Raw genomic sequence first — 22,557 nt, 5'->3', positions numbered from 1 at the left:
AGCTGCCACCGGGCGGTGCACTGTAGGATCCCCGCCAATAGCGAAAACATATAAACTAAAAAGTGCGTGTCTAGTGCTCATCTAGATGTGACATAATATGTCACATCTAATTTCTATTTAGTGACCCCATTGTTTGTTTGTATACGTTGTTGTGTTTATTCATGTACTATACTTTGCTTGCGAGATGTGTTGGTTGCTGCAGCGTCCTCGTTTTCCTATACCCACTTCTCACTGTAGTGGAGTGGAGGAGCACACAATCCCGTAGCATAGTATTACTAATTACAGAACCAGAAAAAAAAAAGGTTTTTGATCTCTTACTAGTATGCAAGATGACCATGCGCCGTAGGATAATGCATTGCCCGCATGGAACACGTACGTGTGCTAGAAGAAGAAAAGAAGCAAGGGGAGAAAATAACTAAAACATGGCGCTGGCACTACAGTTTCAGGATGTATCTAGTACTGAACACCCATATTTTCTGCAATTTGGGCTCAGTATTTACTTTTTTGATGAAAACTCTGTATTTACTTGTTGGGCTATGAGTACAACTTGTGGAACTGCAAAGCTGAACGGCTAGTAGCAAGATACCTGAAATTTCATTTTGAAATTCTTGGGATCTTCTTTATCCTTGAAAGGGTAGGCACTAGGCACCAAATACATAAAGGGTCACCACATCCACACATCGGCAATCTCCATTCGAAAACAAATTATTAGCACTTGAGCAAAAAAAAAACAGAAAGTATTTAAATGATTACTCCTCAAGGCCATACACCGCTCATGCCAATGAAAGGTTCAGAAAGCGCGTAAAGTTTTTTATGGCCGAGCAAAGTGAATTAAGTTAGGCAGCAAATGACAGAGTACGCAGGAGACAGTTTAAAGCACTTCAGGTCCAACAGTTAATTTTGATTTTGGCCGAGAACGAAGAAACAAGAATTGTACTCTCTCTGTAAAGAAATATAAGAGTGTTTATATCACTACTTTAGTAATCTAAACGCTCTTATATTTCTTTATGGAGGGAGTAGAATAGAAAACAACACGACTGCAATTCACTTAAAAATCTGGTATTCAGCAAACTTCTGTTTGTTAGGAGTTCCTGCAGTAAGAGGGTACAAACATTTTTGTTGTCGAGATTTAACATTTAAGAGATGATATTTAATCAGGATGGGAATGGGCCGGCCCGCTCTAGCTCGGACTTGGTCCCTGCCGTCCCAATGGTCCAATACTGAGTGGCAAAGATTGCACAAATTAAAACAAGAAGCATTTGTCCAACCACATTTATTCAACTAGCATTATTTAGATGCTGGGAGTTTTTTAAAAAGAAATTATTTCGGCTTCTACCATGAATCGTTTGCATTATAAGGTTGGCTAATAATTTAAATTTTTCATATAAACACAAGGGTAACAACCTTGCAACGGCATGTGCATTGTAATGGCATACTTTAGGCAATTAAATTTGGGTCGACCCGCTTGTCCTGGTGGGCCGGTGGTGACCTAGAGGACCCATCAACCTTGAAAATATGGGCCGGACCAATGTCTCAGTGGGTAACGTTGGCCCGTTCCCATCGTGAAGAATACCCATCACATAAGCATGCAATGTTTGCCTCAATTTTTTTTAACATATAAGCATGCAATCAGGCACAACACCACGAGATTAATAGCACAGACCACAGAGTATCTTCTGATAGCCAAAGCCCCATATCTTCAGACAAGGAGCGGTGCTTCCATCCAGCAGATTAACGTGTTCTTGATCTTTATGTCAGGATGCATACTTGCTTGAGGAATGCATACAACAGATTAATGGAAATTGCAAATGAAACTGTAGAAACGCAAAACCAAGTAGTAGTATAATTTGGGAAATAAACTGATACCTAACTCCAGATATTAGCTGCTGGAAAAAGAACCGAGCCTGAACATGCATATATATAAACTGAGTTAACCAATACAGCAATTGCAACAGATTCAAGAGTTATGGCAGAACGTTTGCTACCTCCTCCCGGCTGAATCGATCGGCAGTGCAGATGCGCTTGTGAAGAAGCTTACTCCATTAAAGCATCTTCAATAGATGGTCCAAAATTTGATGGTCCAAAATCGAAGATGTAAAATTTGGACCGCCAAAACGTACGTTTTGGAGCTCCGAAAAAAGCTCAACTCCAACAGATGGTTCAAATTGAAAGTCCAAAAAAGCAACTCCAATAAATGGTACGTTTTGGAGCGGTGGCGGACGGAGCCGGGCGGGGCGGAGCTGAGGGGCGGTGGCAGACGGAGACAGGCGAGGCGGAGCTGGGGGAGCCGGGGCGGGACGGAGCTACGACGGGCGTGCGGGGCGGTGACGGACGGGGCCGGGGCGGGTCGGAGCTACGGCGGGCGGGCCGGGGCCGGGCGGAGCTGCGGCGGGTCGGACCTACGGCGGACGGGGCGGGGCGGATGGGGCGGCGGCGTGCGCTGCAGCCGCGGCCTGATCCGCGGCGGGCGGGCGGCGGGGCGGCGTGGAAACAGCGGCGGGGGGCGGGACGGGGCCGGATCTGATGCGGGCGGCGTGCGGCGTGGCGGCGGCGGTCGGGCGGAAGGTCGCGGGCGGGCGGGCGGAAAAGGAAAGGAAGTGGCGGTTCAGTGTTCGCGGGCGACGGCTGGTTTTGGACCAGATGCACCTCGTGATATAAATTTGCACAACGAGATGTTGTATTTTACATCATGAGGAGGCCGCGGTCCAATTTTTTTTACATATGAACTGTTTGTTGGAGCTGCGTTTTTGGCCTTAGACGATTCAAAAGTTAGTTACTTTTACATTTGGACCTATTGAAGATGCTCTTAAGACTACGAGATGCGTCGGAGTCAGAATAACCTGAAGACGCGTCAGAACTCTGAAGGCGTACTACAGACTCCAGAGGTCCAGATATCAAATATCTGAACTGTGGTGACGGTGGCTTGGTGGTCGTACCTTCTCGCCGCGGTGGTCGTACACTTGTACTTGACGGCGACGAGCTCGCCGGAGGCGCGGCTGCGCATGAGGCGAGCGACGCCAAGTTGCCCGGACCAACTCACAAAAGCATGGCCACGAACGAACGATTTAATCCAACGGCTATTACTCAAAGCGTGTTATAATCAAACGCTTTTTTTAGATGAAAGGGGATAGAAACCCCTTGGTCCCATTTTTATAAATGAAACCAGGAACAGTGTCGAAAGAACAAATGTTTCCCCTCAGAGGGGGAGCATAGAGAACAGAATGCCCAGAGGCCAAATAAAAGACAGTTTTAACAGAACCATAAGCAACTTCTGTTACAGTGTGGGGAGTGTCATGCCACCACTGTAACGGCAACTGCTCGACTAAGCTTCGATCTCATAGGTCGTCATGCCCTCAGCACTGCCTTTAGTTGTCCTGTTGTCCTTCAACTTTCCCATTGCGTCTCTGAGCTTCTTCCAGGGTTGCAACGGCGATCCCAGCAGGTCTATCCGAGTGATTGGGCTAAGCAGGCAGTGTTTGGCACCACCAGAAGGGCTCCTCGGAGGTGAAACGAATGGGTACTGTTCGCTTGGCGTGCCATAGTCTTCCAGGTTCAGCTTGGAGAGGAGGACCTGATCGTCTTCATCAGTGGAGGTCATCCCCAACGAAGTCACCTTGCCATGATTTGGAATGGGGCTTCCAAAGTCACCGAAATCTTGTTTGAAAGCTCCTCCCACTGCTGGGCTGCTTCCTCCTTGAATAAGATCGTCCATCTCCTCATTGCCCCCAGCACTTTCCTCCATATCTGTTTCAAGTCAATCCACACAGCATTATTAAATACATGGGCATTTCTGTTCTTCCACAAAGTCCAAAGAATGCATGCACAAAACGAGTTTAGCATTATGTGTTTCTTGTTGGCAGGCCAAAATCTGGCAATAGAGAGATAATCTGAACCTAGGTCAATGGAGAGCAGAATTGAGACCTGCCGCCAGATTTGTTTGGCCACCACACACCTAAAGAAAAGGTGATCAATGGTTTCCTTGTCTGTACAGTAGACACAATCAGGGGGGTTTTCAATACCTCTCTTTGCCAAATTATCTTTAGTCATGAGTTTATTGTGAGAGAGCAACCAGAGAAAGACCTGTACCCTAGGTGGGATTTTGATAGTCCAAACTACAGGAATATAGACTGGTTGCACCCCCTGAAGTTAATGATGCTACATAGAGATCATGTAGTGTATTCACCCTTAGCTTCATATTGCCAGACCAGGGAATCATCACAATCATGCAAAATGGTGCTTTCAATGATCTGTTCTAGGCAGTACCATTGTCCCATCATATGTGTAGTGAAAACCCTTCTAAAGGTCAGTTTAATTTCCACATTGTCCCACACCTCAGCCAGTGTGACACAGTGCTGGTGACAAATGGAGTAAAGAGGCCAGAATTGGATAGAAAGAGGGGAGGTCCCAAACCAAATGTCCTCCCAGAATCTAATTTTCTTGCCATCTCCTACCACCCATTTGTATCCAAATTTTAATGCTTTTGCTGCCCACATTACACCTTGCCAGAATCTGAGGGATTGTGTGGGCTGCAAGCAAAGATGTTAGGAGCATCATTCGAATACTTCCTATCTATTAGGTCTCTCCATAGCTTCCCTTCATCTTTGATGTATCTCTTCACCCAGCTTCCTAGTAGGCAAAGGTTCACATCTCTAACATTAGGCACCCCAAGCCCCCATGTTGCTTATTCATGCTGACTAGGTGCCAGTTAGCAAGGTGAATTTTCCTATTCCCTTCAAAATCATTCCATAGGCAATTGGCCATCTGGCTATTAATCATGCAGTGCCCATTTGGGGAATTTGAAGAAAGAAAGGAGATAAATGGGTATACTAGCTAGGAAGGTTTTAATAAGAATTAATTGAAGGGAATATGCCCTAGAGGCAATAATGAAGTTATTATTTATTTCCTTATATCATGATAAATGTTTATTATTCATGCTAGAATTGTATTAACCGGAAACATAATACATGTGTGAATACATAGACAAACAGAGTGTCACTAGTATGCCTCTACTTGACTAGCTCGTCGATCAAAGATGGTTAAGTTTCCTAACCATTGACATGGGTTTTCATTTGATTAATGGGATCACATCATTAGGAGAATGATGTGATTGACTTGACCCATTCCGTTAGCTTAGCACTTGATCGTTTAGTTTGTTGCTATTGCTTTCTTCATGACTTATACATGTTCCTATGACTATGAGATTATGCAACTCCCGTTTACCGGAGGAACACTTTGTGTGCTACCAAACGTCACAACGTAACTGGGTGATTATAAAGGTGCTCTACAGGTGTCTCCAAAGGTACTTGTTGGGTTGGCATATTTCGAGATTAGGATTTGTCACTCCGATTGTCGGAGAGGTATCTCTGGGCCCTCTCGGTAATGCACATCACTTAAGCCTTGCAAGCATTGCAACTAATGAGTTAGTTGCGGGATGATGTATTACGGAACGAGTAAAGAGACTTGCCGGTAACGAGATTGAACTAGGTATTGAGATACCGACGATCGAATCTCGGGCAAGTAACATACCGATGACAAAGGGAACAACGTATGTTGTTATGCGGTCTGACCGATAAAGATCTTCGTAGAATATGTGGGAGCCAACATGAGCATCCAGGTTCCGCTATTGGTTATTGACTGGAGACGTGTCTCGGTCATGTCTACATAGTTCTCGAACCCGTAGGGTCCGCACGCTTAACGTTTCGATGACGGTTATATTATGAGTTTATGAGTTTTGATGTACCGAAGGTTGTTCGGAGTCCTAGATATGATCACGGACATGACGAGGAGTCTCGAAATGGTCGAGACATGAAGATTGATATATTGGACGACTATATTCGGACACCGGAATGATTCCGGGGGTTATCGGATATATACCGGAGTACCGGGGGGTTACCGGAACCCCCCCGGGGGTTATTGGGCCTCATGGGCCCAAAGTGGTGGAAGAGGAGAGGCAGCAGGAGGTGGCGCCCCCCCCTTGCCCCAATCCGAATTGGGAAAGGGGAGGGGGCGCGGCCCCCCTTCTCCTTCCTTCTCTCCACCTCCTCCTTCCCCCTTCTCCTAGTTGGAATAGGAAAGGGGGGCAAAACCTACTTGGAGTAGGATTGCCCCCCCTTGGGCGCGCCTCCTCCTCTTGGCCGGCCCCCTCCTCCTCCCCCCTTTATATACGGAGGACGGGGGCACCCCATAGACACAACAATTGATCAAGTTGATCTTTTAGCCGTGTGCGGTGCCCCCCTCCACCATAGTCCACCTCGACACTACTATAGCGGTGCTTAGGCGAAGCCCTGCATTGGTAGAACATCAACATCGTCACCACGCCGGCGTGATGACGAAACTCTCCCTCAACACTCGGCTGGATCGGAGTTCGAGGGACATCATCGGGCTGAACGTGTGCTGAACTCAGAGGTGTCGTGCGTTCGGTACTTGATCGGTCGGATCGTGAAGACGTATGACTACATCAACCGCGTTGTGCTAACGCTTCCGCTTTCGGTCTATGAGGGTACGTAGACAACACTCTTCCCTCTCGTTGCTATGCATCACCATGATCTTGCGTGTGCGTAGGAATTTTTTTGAAATTACTACGTTCCCCAACAGTGGCATCCGAGCCAGGTTTTATGCGTAGATGTCATATGCACGAGTAGAACACAAGTGAGTTGTGGGCGATATAAGTCATACTGCTTACCAGCATGTCATACTTTGGTTCGGCGGTATTGTTGAATGAAGCGGCTCGGACCGACATTACGCGTACGCTTACGCGAGACTGGTTCTACCGACGTGCTTTGCACACAGGTGGCTGGCGGGTGTCAGTTTCTCCAACTTTAGTTGAACCGAGTGTGGCTACGCCCGGTCCTTGCAAAGGTTAAAACAACACCAACTTGACAAACTATCGTTGTGGTTTTGATGCATAGGTAAGAACGGTTCTTGCTAAGCCCGTAGCAGCCACGTAAAATTTGCAACAACAAAGTAGAGGACGTCTAACTTATTTTTGCAGGGCATGTTGTGATGTGATATGGTCAATACATGATGCTAAATTTTATTGTATGAGATGATCATGTTTTGTAACCGAGTTATCGGCAACTGGCAGGAGCCATATGGTTGTCACTTTATTGTATGCAATGCAATCGCCCTGTAATGCTTTACTTTATCACTAAGCGGTAGCGATAGTCGTGGAAGCATAAGGTTGGCGAGACGACAATGATGCTACGATGGAGATCAAGGTGTCGCACCGGTGACGATGGTGATCATGAAGGTGCTTCGGAGATGGAGATCACAAGCACAAGATGATGATGGCCATATCATATCACTTATATTGATTGCATGTGATGTTTATCTTTTATGCATCTTATCTTGCTTTGATTGACGGTAGCATTATAAGATGATCCCTCACTAAATTATCAAAGTATAAGTGTTCTCCCTGAGTATGCACCGTTGCGAAAGTTCTTCGTGCTGAGACACCACGTGATGATCGGGTGTGATAGGCTCTACGTTCAAATACAACGGGTGCAAAACAGTTGCACACGCGGAATAGTCAGGTTAAACTTGACGAGCCTAGCATATAACAGATATGGCCTCGGAACACGGAGACCGAAAGGTCGAGCGTGAATCATATAGTATATATTATCAACATAGTGATGTTGACCATTGATACTACTCCATCTCATGTGATGATCGGACATGGTTTAGTTGATATGGATCACGTGATCACGTAGAGGATTAGAGGGATGTCTATCTAAGTGGGAGTTCTTAAATAATATGATTAATTGAACTTAAATTTATCATGAACTTAGTACCTGATAGTATCTTGCTTGTCTATGTTGATTGTAGATAGATGGCCCGTGATGTTGTTCCGTTAAATTTTAATGCGTTCCTTGAGAAAGCAAAGTTGAAAGATGATGGTAGCAATTACACGGACTGGGTCCGTAACTTGAGGATTATACTCATTTCTGCACAGAAGAATTATGTCCTGGGAGCACCGCTAAGTGCCAAGCCTGCTGCAGGAGCAACACCAGATGTTATGAACGTCTGGCAGAGCAAAGCTGATGACTACTCGATAGTTCAGTGTGCCATGCTTTACGGCTTAGAACCGGGTCTTCAACGACGTTTTGAACGTCATGGAGCATATGAGATGTTCCAGGAGTTGAAGTTAATATTTCAAGCAAATGCCCGGATTGAGAGATATGAAGTCTCCAATAAGTTCTATAGCTGCAAGATGGAGGAGAATAGTTCTGTCAATGAACATATACTCAAAATGTCTAGGTATCATAATCACTTGACTCAACTGGGAGTTAATCTTCCTGTTGATAGTGTCATTGATAGAGTTCTTCAATCACTGCCACCAAGCTACAAAAGCTTCGTGCTGAACTATAATATGCAAGGGATGAATAAGACTATTACTGAGCTCTTCGTGATGCTAAAGGCCGCGGAGGTAGAAATCAAGAAGGAGCATCAAGTATTGATGGTCAATAAGACCACCAGTTTCAAGAAAAAGGGCAAAGGGAAGAAGAAGGGGAACTTTAAGAAGAACAACAAACAAGTTGCTGCTCAGGAGAAGAAACCCAAGTCTGGACATAAGCCTGAGACTGAGTGCTTCTACTTCAAACAGACTGGTCATTGGAAGCGGAACTACCCCAAGTATTTGGCGGATAAGAAGGATGGCAAAGTGAACAAAGGTATATGTGATATACATGTTATTGATTGAAAGTGCAACTATCCCTAGGTGGTTTTGGTAATTCATAACAACATATAGCTCATTGAGCTAATGCTATTCCAAGGTGATTATTCCAGGAAAGCTCAATGATTGGCATGGCATGGATGTGAAAGTGGAACCCTCAAAATGCTAAGGACAAAGGATTGGCTCAAGCTCAAAAGCTCAAGACTCTTCATTTTATATTTTAGTGATCCAAGATCACATTGAGTCCATAGGAAAAGCCAATACTATTAAGGAGGGATGAGGTGTTGTTTAATGAACCTCTTGCTTCATGTGCTTAATGATATGCTCCAAAACCCTCAACTACTTTCCCATATCCACATATGACCTAAACTCTAAGCCAAACTCGGTCCTACCGATTCTTCCTATCCGGCGCCACCGAGTTTCACTTGCCATTAGCCACTGCCAAACCCTAGCAATTCGGTTCTACCGATAAGGATCTCGGTCCCACCGAGATGGGGTTGCAAACTCTCTGTTTCCCTTTCGTAACTTTTCGGTCCCACCGAAAGAGCGAATCGGTCCCACCGAGATTGCAATGTAAACTCAGTGTTTCCCCTTTGTAACTTTTCGGTCTCACCGAGTTCCACTCGGTCTCACCGAAAGAGCAAATCGGTCCCACCGAGTTTGCCTGACCAACTCTCTGGTTAGCTAATTACCAAATTCGGTCTCACCGACTTTGTGTAATCGGTCTCACCAAGATTACGTTATGCCCAAACCCTAACCGAATCGGTCCTACCGAGTTGCATGTCAGTCCCACCGAAATTCCTAACGGTCACTAGGTTTACTACTTCGGTCAGACCGAGTTTTCTAATTCGGTCCCACCGAGATTGGTAAATTGTGTGTAACGGTTGGATTTTGTGTGGAGGCTATATATACCCCTCCACCTCCTTCTCATTCGATGAGAGAGCCATCAGAACACACACACCATTCCTACTCATATGTTCTGAGAGAAAACCACCTACTCATGTGTTGAGATCAAGACATTCCATTCCTACCATATGAATCTTGATCTCTAGCCTTCCCAAGTTGCTTTCCACTCAAATCTTCTTTCCACCAAATCCAAATCCTATGAGAGAGAGTTGAGTGTTGGGGAGACTATCATTTGAAGCACAAGAGCAAGGAGTTCATTACCTACACACCATTTGTTACTTCTTGGGGAGTGGTGTCTCCTAGATTGGCTAGGTGTCACTTGGGAGCCTCCGACAAGATTGTGGAGTTGAACCAAGGAGTTTGTAAGGGCAAGGAGATCGCCTACTTCGTGAAGATCTACCGCTAGTGAGGCAAGTCCTTCGTGGGCGATGGCCATGGTGGGATAGACAAGGTTGCTTCTTCGTGGACCCTTTGTGGGTGGTTGCTTCTTCGTGGACCCTTTGTGGGTGGAGCCCTGTGTGGACTCGCGCAACCGTTGCCCTTGGGTGGAGCCCTGTGTGGACTCGTGCAACCGTTACCCTTCGTGGGTTGAAGTCTCCATCAACGTGGATGTAGGATAGCACCACCTATCCGAACCACGGGAAAAACATCCGTGTCTCCAATAGCGTTTGAATTCTCCAAACCCTTCCCTTTACATTCTTGCAAGTTGCATGCCTTACTTTTCGCTGCCAATATACTCTTTGCATGCTTGCTTGAATTGTGTGATGATTGCTTGACTTATCCTAAAATAGCTAAAATCTGCCAAGAACTAAAATTGGGAAAATGTTAAGTTTTTATTTGGTCAAGTAGTCTAATCACCCCCCTCTAGACATACTTTCGATCCTACATTGATGTGTACCTTACTAATGCTCACAGTAGCACCTGGGTATTTGATACTGGTTCTGTTGCTAACATTTGCAACTCGGAATAGGGGCTACGGATTAAGCGAAGATTGGCTAAGGACGAGGTGACGATGCGCGTGGGAAATGGTCCCAAAGTCGATGAGATCGCGGTCGACACGCTACCTCTACATCTACCTTCGGGATTAGTATTAGACCTAAATAATTGTTATTTGGTGCCAGTGTTGAGCATGAACATTATATCTAGATCTTGTTTGATGCGAGACGTTATTCATTTAAATCAGAGAATAATGGTTGTTCTATTTATATGAGTAATATCTTTTATGGTCATGCACCCTTGAAGAGTGGTCTAATTTTACTAAATCTCGATAGTGGTGATACACATATTCATAATATTGAAGCCAAAAGATACAGAGTTGATAATGACAGTGCAACTTATTTGTGGCACTGCCGTTTAGGCCATATCGGAGTAAAGCGCATGAAGAAACTCCATACTGATGGACTTTTGGAACCACTTGATTATGAATCACGTGGTACTTGTGAACCATGCCTCATGGGCAAGATGACTAAAACGCCGTTCTCCGGAACTATGGAGAGAGCAACAGATTTGTTGGAGATCATACATACAGATGTATGTGGTCCAATGAATGTTGAGGCTCGTGGCGGGTATCGTTATTTTCTCACCTTCACAGATGATTTAAGCAGATATGGGTATATCTACTTAATGAAACATAAGTCTGAAACATTTGAAAAGTTCAAAGAATTTTAGAGTGAAGCTGAAAATCATAGTAACAAGAAAATAAAGTATCTATGATCTGATCATGGAGGAGAATATTTGAGTTATGAGTTCGGTCTTCATTTAAAACAATGCGGAATAGTTTCACAACTCACGCCACCCGAAACACCATAGCGTAATGGTGTGTCCGAACGTCGTAATCGTACTTTACTAGATATGGTGCGATCTATGATGTCTCTTACTGATTTACTGCTATCGTTTTGGGGTTATGCTTTAGAGACGGCCGCATTCACCTTAAATAGGGCACCATCGAAATCCGTTGAGACGACGCCTTATGAACTATGGGTTGGTAAGAAACCAAAGTTGTCGTTTCTGAAAGTTTGGGGCTGCGATGCTTATGTGAAAAAGCTTCAACCTGATAAGCTCGAACCCAAATCGGAGAAATGTGTCTTCATAGGATACCCAAAGGAGACTTTTGGGTACACCTTCTATCACAGATCTGAAGGCAAGACTTTTGTTGCTAAATTCGGAGTTTTTCTAGAGAAGGAGTTTCTCTCGAAAGAAGTGAGTGGGAGGAAAGTAGAACTTGATGAGGTAACTGTACCTGCTCCCTTATTGGAAAGTAGTTCATCAGAGAAAACGGTTTCTACGACACCTACACCAATTAGTGAGGAAGTTAATGATGATGATCATGAAACTTTAGATCAAGTTGTTACTGAACCTCGTAGGTCAACCAGAGTAAGATCCGCACCAGAGTGGTATGGTAATCCTGTTCTGGAAGTTATGTTACTAGACCATGACGAACCTACGAACTATGAAGAAGCGATGGTGAGCTCAGATTACGCAAAATGGCTTGAGGCCATGAAATCTGAGCTAGGATCCATGTATGAGAACAAAGCGTGGACTTTGGTTGACTTGCCCGTTGATTGTCAAGCAATTGAGAATAAATGGATCTTCTAGAAGAAGACTGATGCTGACGGTAATGTTACTGTCTATAAAGCTCGACTTGTTGCAAAAGGTTTTCAACAAGTTCAAGGGATTGACTACGATGAGACCTTCTCACCCGTAGTGATGCTTAAGTCTGTCCGAATCATGTTAGTAATTGCCGCATTTTATGATTATGAAATTTGGCAAATGGATGTCAAAACTGCATTCCTGAATGGATTTCTGGAAGAAGAGTTGTATATGATGCAACTAGAAGGTTTTGTCGATCCAAAGGGAGCTAACAAAGTGTGCAAGCTCCAGCGATCCATTTATGGACTGGTGCAAGCCTCTCGGAGTTGGAATGAACGCTTTGATAGTGTGATCAAAGCATTTGGTTTTATACAGACTTTTGGAGAAGCCTGTATTTACAAGAAAGTGAGTGGGAGCTCTGTAGCATTTCTGATATTATATGTGGATGACATATTGCTGATTGGAAATGATATAGAATTTCTGGATAGCATAAAGGGATACTTGAATAAGAGTTTTTCTATGAAAGACCTCGGTGAAGCTGCTTACATATTGGGCATCAAGATCTATAGAGATAGATCAAGACGCTTAATTGGACTTTCACAAAGCACATACCTTGACAAAGTTTTGAAAAAGTTCAAAATGGATCAAGCAAAGAAAGGGTTCTTGCTTGTGTTACAAGGTGTGAAGTTGAGTAAGACTCAATGCCCGACCAGTGCAAAAGATAGAGAGAAGATGAAAGATGTTCCCTAGGCTTCAGCCATAGGCTCTATCATGTATGCAATGCTGTGTACCAGACCTGATGTGTGCCTTGCTATAAGTCTAGCAGGGAGGTACCAAAGTAATCCAGGAGTGGATCACTGGACAGCGGTCAAGAACATCCTGAAATACCTGAAAAGGACTAAGGATATGTTTCTCGTTTATGGAGGTGACAAAGAGCTCATCGTAAACGGTTACGTTGACGCAAGCTTTGACACTGATCCGGACGATTCTAAATCGCAAACCGGATACGTGTTTATATTAAACGGTGGAGCTGTCAGTTGGTGCAGTTCTTAACAAAGCGTCGTGGCGGGATCTACGTGTGAAGCGGAGTACATAGCTGCTTTGGAAGCAGCAAATGAAGGAGTCTGGATGAAGGAGTTCATGTCTGATCTAGGTGTCATACCTAGTGCATCGGGTCCAATGAAAATCTTTTGTGACAATACTGGTGCAATTGCCTTGGCAAAGGAATCCAGATTTCACAAGAGAACCAGGCACATCAAGAGACGCTTCAATTCCATCCGGGATTTAGTCCAGGTGGGAGAGATAGAAATTTGCAAGATACATACGGATCTCAATGTTGCAGACCTGTTAACTAAGCCTCTTCCACGAGCAAAACATGATCAGCACCAAGGCTCCATGGGTGTTAGAATCATTACTGTGTAATCTAGATTATTGACTCCAGTGCACGTGGGAGACTGAAGGAAATATGCCCTAGAGGCAATAATAAAGTTATTATTTATTTCCTTATATCATGATAAATGTTTATTATTCATGCTATAATTGTCTTAACCGGAAACATAATACATGTGTGAATACATAGACAAACAGAGTGTCACTAGTATGCCTCTACTTGACTAGCTCGTTGATCAAAGATGGTTAAGTTTCCTAACCATTGACATGGGTTTTCATTTGATTAATGGGATCACATAATTAGGAGAATGATGTGATTGACTTGACCCATTCCGTCATCTTAGCACTTGATCGTTTAGTTTGTTGCTATTGCTTTCTTCATGACTTATACATGTTCCTATGACTATGAGATTATGCAACTCCCGTTTACTGGAGGAACACTTTGTGTGCTACCAAACGTCACAACGTAATTGGGTGATTATAAAGATGCTCTACAGGTGTCTCCAAAGGTACTTGTTGGGTTGGCGTATTTCGAGATTAGGATTTGTCACTCCGATTGTCGGAGATGTATCTCTGGGCCCTCTCGGTAATGCACATCACTTAAGCCTTGCAAGCATTGCAACTAATGAGATAGTTGCGGGATGATGTATTACGGAACGAGTAAAGAGACTTGCCAGTAACGAGATTGAACTAGGTATTGAGATACCCACGATCGAATCTCGGGCAAGTAACATACCGATGACAAAGGGAACAACGTATGTTGTTATGCGGTTTGACCGATAAAGATCTTCGTAGAATATGTAGGAGCCAATATGAGCATCCAGGTTCCGCTATTGGTTATTGACCGGAGACATGTCTCGGTCATGTCTACATAGTTCTCGAACCCGTAGGGTCCGCACGCTTAACGTTTCGATGATGGTTATATTATGAGTTTATGAGTTTTGATGTACCGAAGGTTGTTTGGAGTCCCGGATGTGATCACGGACATGACAAGGAGTCTCGAAATGGTCGAGACATGAAGATTGATATATTGGACGACTATATTCGGACACCGGAATGGTTTCGGGGGTTATCGGATATATACCGGAGTACCGGGGGGTTACCGGACCCCCCCTCCCCGGGGTTATTGGGCCTCATGGGCCCAAAGTGGTGGAAGAGGAGAGGCAGCAGGAGGTGGCGCGCGGCCCCCCATGCCCTAATCCGAATTGGGAAAGGGGAGGGGGCGCGGCCCCCCTTCTCCTTCCTTCTCTCCACCTCCTCCTCCCCCCTTCTCCTAGTTGGAATAGGAAAGGGGGGCAAAACCTACTTGGAGTAGGATTGCCCCCCCTTGGGCGCGCCTCCTCCTCTTGGCCGGCCCCCTCCTCCTCCCCCCTTTATATACGGAGGAGGGGGCACCCCATAGACACAACAATTGATCAAGTTGATCTTTTAGCCGTGTGCGGTGCCCCCCTCCACCATAGTCCACCTCAACAATACTATAGCGGTGCTTAGGCGAAGCCCTGCGTTGGTAGAACATCAACATCGTCACCATGCCGGCGTGCTGACGAAACTCTCCCTCAACACTAGGCTGGATCGGAGTTCGAGGGACGTCATCGGGCTGAACGTGTGCTGAACTCGGAGGTGCCGTGCGTTCGATACTTGATCGGTCGGATCGTGAAGACGTACGACTACATCAACCGCGTTGTGCTAACACTTACGCTTTCGGTCTACGAGGGTACGTAGACAACACTCTCCCCTCTCGTTGCTATGCATCACCATGATCTTGCGTGTGCATAGGAATTTTTTTGAAATTACTACGTTCCCCAACATTAATCTGGCTGAGTAGGATAGAAGTTTGCCCCTCCATCCAGCAATTCTTTTGAGTATCTTATCTATTAGAGGTTGCAGATCTTCTCTCCTAAGCTTGGCATAGTGCAGAGGAATCCCAAGGTATTTTATGGGGAATCCCCCAATTCTGCAGCCTATAATGTCAACAAAGATTTTAGTCTCCTCGGGCGACATATCTATAGGGATAATCTCACTCTTAGTGTAATTAATCTTCATCCCTGATACTTTTTCAAAGCGGGTCAAGATAATTTTCATGTTAGAAGCTTTGTGTTCATCTCTATCCATGAACAGGATGGTGTCATCTGCATATTGCAGGCAGATGACCCCATCAGGTATTAGGTTAGAGCATAAGCCACTAATCATGAAAGTGCGTTATATCGACTAGAGGGGGGTGAATAGGCGATTTTTATGAAAGTCTTCAAAACGTGGAAGTTATGAAGACAAACGATAGAAATAAACCTATTACCCTGCAGCGGAAGGTAGACTACACTAGGCAAGCCATAGTCAAGTATTCAATAGAGTGAAGGCACAATGACTAATAGCAGCAATGTAGTAAGGATCAGGTAGGAAGATATTGTGAAGCCACACAGAACACGCAGTCACTCAGTGAAGACAAAAGGTAGTACGAACATACAATGACTTCACAAGGAGTAACAGTGAGTAAAGGGAAGGGGAGATGAAACCAGTGACTCGCTGAAGACAATGATTTGTTGGACCAGTTCCAGTTGCTGTGACAACTGTACGTCTGGTTAGGGCGGCTAGGTATTTAAACCTTAGGACACACAGTCCCGGACACCCAGTCCTGAACACGCAGCTCAAGACACCCAGTCCTCACCGTATTCCCCTTGAGATAAGGTCACACAGACCTCGCCCAATCACTCTGGTAAGTCTTCAAGGTAGACTCCCAAACCTTCACAGACTTCGTTCACCGGCAATCCACAATGTCTCTTGGATGCTCAGAACGCGACGCCTAACCGGCTGGAGGATGCACAGTCCTCAAGTGTAATAAGTCTTCAGATCACACAGACAAGAAGACTTAAGTGATGCCTAATTCTCTTTGGCTCTGGGTGGTTAGGGCTTTATCCTCGCAAGGAATTCTCTCTCAAAGGCTTCGAGGTGGGTTGCTCTCAAACGACAAAAGCCGTACTCTAAATCTGAGTAGCCAACCGTTTATGGTTGTAGGGGGTGGGCTATTTATAGCCACTTGGCAACCCGACCTGATTTGTCCGAAATGACCCTGGGTCACTAAGGAACTGACACGTGTTCCAATGGTCAGATTTCAATCTCACACGGCAACTTTACTTGGGCTTCAAGCAAAGCTGACTTGCCCGACTCTGGACAAGATTCGCTCTCAAAGTCTTCACTCGAAGACATAGGTTTTGTTTAAGCATCACTTCAGTCATTCTGACTGGTTCTCTTGGACCCCACTTAACAGTACGGTGGTTCCTATGACTCAACACAGAAGAAAGAGAACTACGAAAGATCTAAGTATTCGAGCTCCATAGGCTTCATGTGGTGTCTTCTCTTGTCATAGTCTTCAATGTGAATATCTTCATATACCACCTTTGACTTCAATGTCTTCATACATTTTTAGGGGTCATCTCTGGTAGGAAAACCGAATCAATGAGGGACTTCTACCTGTGTCATCCTGCAATTCTCACAAACACATTAGTCCCTCAACTAGGTTTGTCGTCAATACTCCAAAACCAACTAGGGGTGGCACTAGATGCACTTACAAATCATATCTTGAGAAGCAGCTTTGGAAAGCATTCTACTAAGAACATCTACTACTATATTGAAAAGCAGAGGGGATAGTGGATCTCCCTACCTCAGGCCTTTCCATGTGATAAAGGAATGCCCTTCTATACCATTTATTTTCACTCCTACTGATCCCATATGGGTAATCTGTTTAATCCAAGAGATCCACAGAGGCCCAAAATTTCTTTTCTCTAGAATTTCTAGTAGGAAGTCTAAGTTTACCTTATCAAAGGCTTTTTCATAGTCTAATTTTAGGACTAGGCCTGGATTGCCTGATTTGTAAGTGGAATGCAGCACTTCATGTGTAGTAACTACACTCTCAAGGATATACCTACCTTTGATAAAGGCAGTTTGATTGCTAGAGGTGAGAGTATTCATCAGTAATGCCAATCTATTTGTGAGAACTTTAGTAAATACTTTAAAAACACAGTTTAAGAGACTGATAGGCCTAAATTTTTTCATGTTAGTAGCTTCCTTCTCTTTAGGTATAAGAGTCAGCATTGTAAAATTTAGTCTATAAATGTCTAGCTCTCCTTTGTGAAAATTAGCAAACATAGCAATAATGTCATGTTTGATGGTTTCCCAGAAGTTCTGGAGGAAGAGGAAAGGTAGTCCATCTAGACCTGGGGCTCCATCAGAGTAAGATCCAAAAATGGCCTCTTTCACTTCTTCCTCAGAAAAAGGTTTTTGGAGAGCTTGGTTATCTAAATATTTCACTCTCTCATCTAATGAGAAGAAGTCATTGCTAATGCTAAAGCCATCTCTACTTTCTTTCTTAAACAGTTCCTTATAGTAGTCGGTGGCAATTTCCAACATCTCATTAATATATTTGGTGGTGCCATTTGGCCCCTCCAAAGAGTTAATCATAATTTTCCTTCTCCTCTAATTGGCTACAGCCTGGAAATATTTAGTATTTCTATCTCCCTCCAAAATATCTCTATCTCTAGCTCTCTGTCTAACTTTCACTTCTTCTACAATCCATAGGTTGTGTAGTTCAGAGAGCAGAGTTTTCATTCTAAGTCTTTCTAATTCAGAAAGTGGAGTAGTTTCTGACTTAACATCCAGAGTGTTATATTCTTCTTTCAGTTTGATTTTGAGCTTTTTGATCTCAGAATCAACATTTCTACTCCAACCTTTACTGAACCTCCTAAATCTTCTAACCTTTTCTTGCCATATGTCTATAGATTTGGTGCTCAGGGTGGGGGCAGACCAGTTTTTGATTGCTAGTTCTTTGAACTCAGCTCTCAGCATCCACCATTTTTCAAATTTATAACTAGAGCTTCTTGGGGTGCTCCCAATGCTAGAGTCCCACAGGAGTGGAGTGTGGTCACTACCAGTCCTAGGGAGGGCTTGGGAATTATTCAAAGGAAAGAGGGTATCTAATTTAGTAGTACAAAAGATCCTATCTATGGTAGACATGACAAGATTCTCCTGGTTGTTAGCCTAGGTGAACTGACTGCCAGACATCTTAATTTCTAATAAGCTCCATATTTCTGTCCAGGCATTAAAATTATCACTCCATTTGTGCTTGATTCTGCCTGTGTTTTTGTCTTGCTGGTATCTAACCAAGTTGTTGTCACCTCCAATAATTGTAGGCGGATGATCTTCAATAAACAAGCTGTGAAGCTCAGATATGAAATTATCCTTGCCTTCCTCATAAGGAGATCCATACACTGCTATAAATCTAAAGCTCTTACCACTGATCTTGTGAGTTAGGCTACAAGAAACAGAGAAAAGGAGGGAGTTCCAACTGCTGATATCAAAGATATCAGAGTCAACCCCTACCAACACACCCCCTGAGGTGCCTACAGCAGGCAGGTGGTGCCAGATATAACTAATATTACCACTAATGGATTTCAAGAAAGAAGTAGAAAGACTCTCCTTCTTAGTTTCTTGAAAAGCTACAATACTAGGTTTGTGCTTAGCTAGGGTTTCAATGATGCAAGTTCTTTTACCAGGGTTTGTAATCCCTCTAATGTTCCAAAAAATGGCATTCATTGAAAAAGTTTTTTTCCCAGGGTGCTTGCCCTGCCCATAGTTGGAAATCTTCTCCCATAGAGCACTCTAGTTTAGATGTGTGTGGGGGATCACACATCCAATCCCTTTAGGAGTGAAGGGGGAGGTATTAGCAGCTATCAGCTCTTCCTGACTAGGCTGCCCTTCAGGCTTGCTAGCAGGTTTTTCACCTAATCTAGGGTACTCAACTAAACTATCAATGTTAGGTGGACCTTCAGGCCTAACATCATTTCTGTAAGCTATCACAGGTGTCAAAGTTCTACTCCTATCTTGCTTGATGTTTTCAAATTTTTGTCCTTCAGACATTTGAAAAGCATTGTCAAGCATATTATTTGTATGGTCTACCTGACCAGAATCTATTTCTACCCATATCTTACTAGCTACTACAATGAAATTAGGATCAGAAAAGTACTCAAAGGAATTTCTAACAATAGTACCTTTGCTGTTTTTCTTTTCAGTCTCCAAATTTTGCACTTTTTTGTTGTTTATGGCAATATCCATCATAGTTTTTCCTCCAACATCCACTCTACTACTCTTTCTCTGTGCTTGCACTGGCCCCCATTTGCTAATAGGTTTATGGGCTTTCTGTTTTTCTTTCTCCACACATGCTGCAAGCTGTGGGCTGAAGATCACATCTTCTTCCTCAGCTATGTTTTCCTCCACAAAATTATTGCTTTCTAGTTCTTCTTCATCCTCCATCAACTCCATTTCCTGGAGGAGGTTGTAGCTCTGCCCTAACAAGGAGGGTTCTTGCAGTTGCTGAAGATAGTTGAAGACCTTTTGTTTTGAGCTGTGGTTTGAGTTGGAGTTGCCACTAGCAGATTTATTGCTTTGTAAGGAGTGTGTGGATCCAGTCCCAGACGATCCTTTCTCTCTATTGTTCATCTCTTCTTCCTTTCTGTTCTTGTCCACTACAGCCCCAGTATTGCTGTCATCTAGATCCTCATCTATGGGTTCCTCCATGTCTGCCTCTTCCATAGGTGGTTCCACAATTATCTTTATCTTGAACAGGTGGTCACCAATTCCAAACAGTCTATTAGCAGGGATTTTTGTATGATCCTTGCACCTGATCTTGATTCTGACAGTTTCAAAGGACTTGAAGTTACCAAGCCAGTCCACATCAATCAGAGTTCCCAAAACTGATGCAAACTACTCCAGAACACTCCATTCAGCCCAAGCTAGTGCAATCCCTTCCAGTTGAAGCCAGACCTTTTGGAGCTCACCATAATGTTCTAGGTTTCCTTTCCAAACCTCCACATTCACTATCACCCCTTCCATTTCAGGCAGTCCAAACAGTGGATACCTGGCCACACTCTCAACAGGAATGTGAGGGGGGAATTTGACCAAGAAAGTCCACTCATCTAGTTTCCTGATCTGCCAAGGCCAGTTTATCTTGTATATCAGGGAGAAGTTGTGTCCTAACTCCTGTTTATTGACTTGTCCTGCCTCCACATAGACCAAGCCAACATTCTTCCTCATCCCTATATGCTGATCATTCACATCTGGTACATCAATTTGATGGTATCCTAGGCCAGGGGCTCCACTGCCAACAAACTTTGCTTGATTCCTTGGCTTCTTTCTCACTGGACAATCTTCTACTTTATGTGTCACTACTTTGCAGATGAAGCACACAGGTGGTTTGGGGCAGTTTGATTTGTGATGCCCAGGCTCACCACAACTGTAGCAAATTACATCTGCATATTATGTTGCCTCTACTTCAACTGGTTTAGGGAAAGGTTGTTTGCTCTTCCCAAAATTCATCCCCTTCTTCTGTTGAAATGTATTACTTCCTGCATTGGTCCCTTGCCCCTGCCCCTGATTCTGTGGATTCTGCCCAGCGCTTTGAGCAATCTGTTTTCCCATAGCCTGGCCTCCCTGTCCATCTTTTTGGTGTTGCTCAACAAGCCTCTCAAAAGATTCTTGCTCACGCAGCTGATTTCCTCCCCATGGCCCAGGACCTCCACGCCAATGCGGCATCTGTGGGGGGGGGTCGATAGTACGCTCCGGGGAACCACGGCGGTGGGATCTGCTGACCTCCAGGGAAACCAAAGCCGAACTAAAACTGGGGTGGAGGCGGACCGAATTGTGGATCGAATTGCTGCCAGTTGCTCACCTGTGGGGGGGTCGGCTTGTTTGCTTATAGGGTTTCCCCCTTTTCCTCTTCCCCTCCCCTTCCCTTGGTTATCCGCCATAGCTTGAATCTTCAAACGGAGTTCTGGATCGATCTCCACTCGGGTGGCAGGTTGAGAGAGCTCGAGTAGATCAGCCGCGGCGGCGAGGTGGCAGTCGCCGACGGTGATGGAGTGGGTGGAGTGGATGTGGCTGCGGAGGCGGCTTTTTCTCGATCCAGATCAGGAGTTGGTTTGCGGTCTCCTCCTCCTCTGCAAGCCACAGCTGTCCAAAATACTCCTTCGCAGCCAAATCTTCTTCCTCTTTTGCCCCTGAATCCAAGTCAGCAACGCCTGCTAATTTGCGGTCCCTGGTAGGTGGGGTCTGCTTGTCGGTGTAACAATGGCAATCCTCCACGGCGACCACAGGCTCGGAATCCCAGCGAACTGTCACCAACTCCGGCGGCCGAAGCGCTCGATGTTTCTCCGAGAACTCGATGCGGCGGCGTGCTGAGTGTTCCCCCGCCCATCGAAGAGGAGTCGCAAATTCGAACCTCGAGTTTTTCCCTATTGAGCTTGGGGAACGAGACATGGTGGATTCGCAGCTCCGCGGCGAACAGGTCATGGGAGAGGATTCTGCAGCGACCAAAATGCTCTCCATTTCGCCCTCTGCTCCGGCAGGTGTGATGTTGCTTCCGCTCGCACCCATCCGATCACCTCCTCCGGGGAGGCGGCCGCCCTCGACAGCATGTGGGCCATCTCCTCCTCCGACGCCTCCACACAAATTTTGACGACCAATTTCCTCGGCGAGTCTCTGCTCCCCGGCCGCCGCATCGACCTCGCCATCCTCGTGCGGTGCTCCTCCTCCATTGCCCTTTCCTCCGCTGAAATCTCCCCCTCGCTGCTGTGGCATCTCAGATCTGGGATTCTGAGGCGCCCTCTCATCAGCGTGGGAGGGGAACAGAGCGGTGGGCAACTGCGGGGTGATGGAGATGGGGGTGGGAGACGCGGGGCTTGAGTGCGTCGACGGCGACCGGAGCGGCAGGGAGTGTCATGGCGGTGCGCGGCGGCAACGGTGGTGGCGGTGGTAGGTGGAGATGGAGGTGGGGACGAAAAGTTCCATCTCTACTGATTGATGTATATACCGTTATAATCAAACGCTAAGTTTACCTCTCCGCAATATATGTCCTTGATAACCATCGCAGCCTGCACCCGAGCGCCCGACGGATAGGATTATTGCAGGGAGAATTAGGGTTCAGCTAAATACGATCGCCCCTCTTGTCGACTCACCCG

At 45.2% G+C, this 22,557-nt stretch overlaps 1 pseudogene; it reads right to left on the bottom strand.

Moving 5' to 3' along the window:
• Positions 1-3,322: 3,322 nt before the first annotated feature.
• Positions 3,323-21,856, bottom strand: LOC147978936 (uncharacterized; annotated as a pseudogene).
• Between the last annotated feature and the right edge of the window lie 701 nt (positions 21,857-22,557).

Source organism: Triticum urartu, chromosome 3A (assembly GCF_056163025.1).
Source record: "Triticum urartu cultivar PI428250 chromosome 3A, HENAU_Tu73, whole genome shotgun sequence".
In the NCBI taxonomy this organism is placed as follows: Eukaryota; Viridiplantae; Streptophyta; class Magnoliopsida; order Poales; family Poaceae; genus Triticum; species Triticum urartu.
This window is presented reverse-complemented; position numbering and strand designations above follow the sequence as displayed.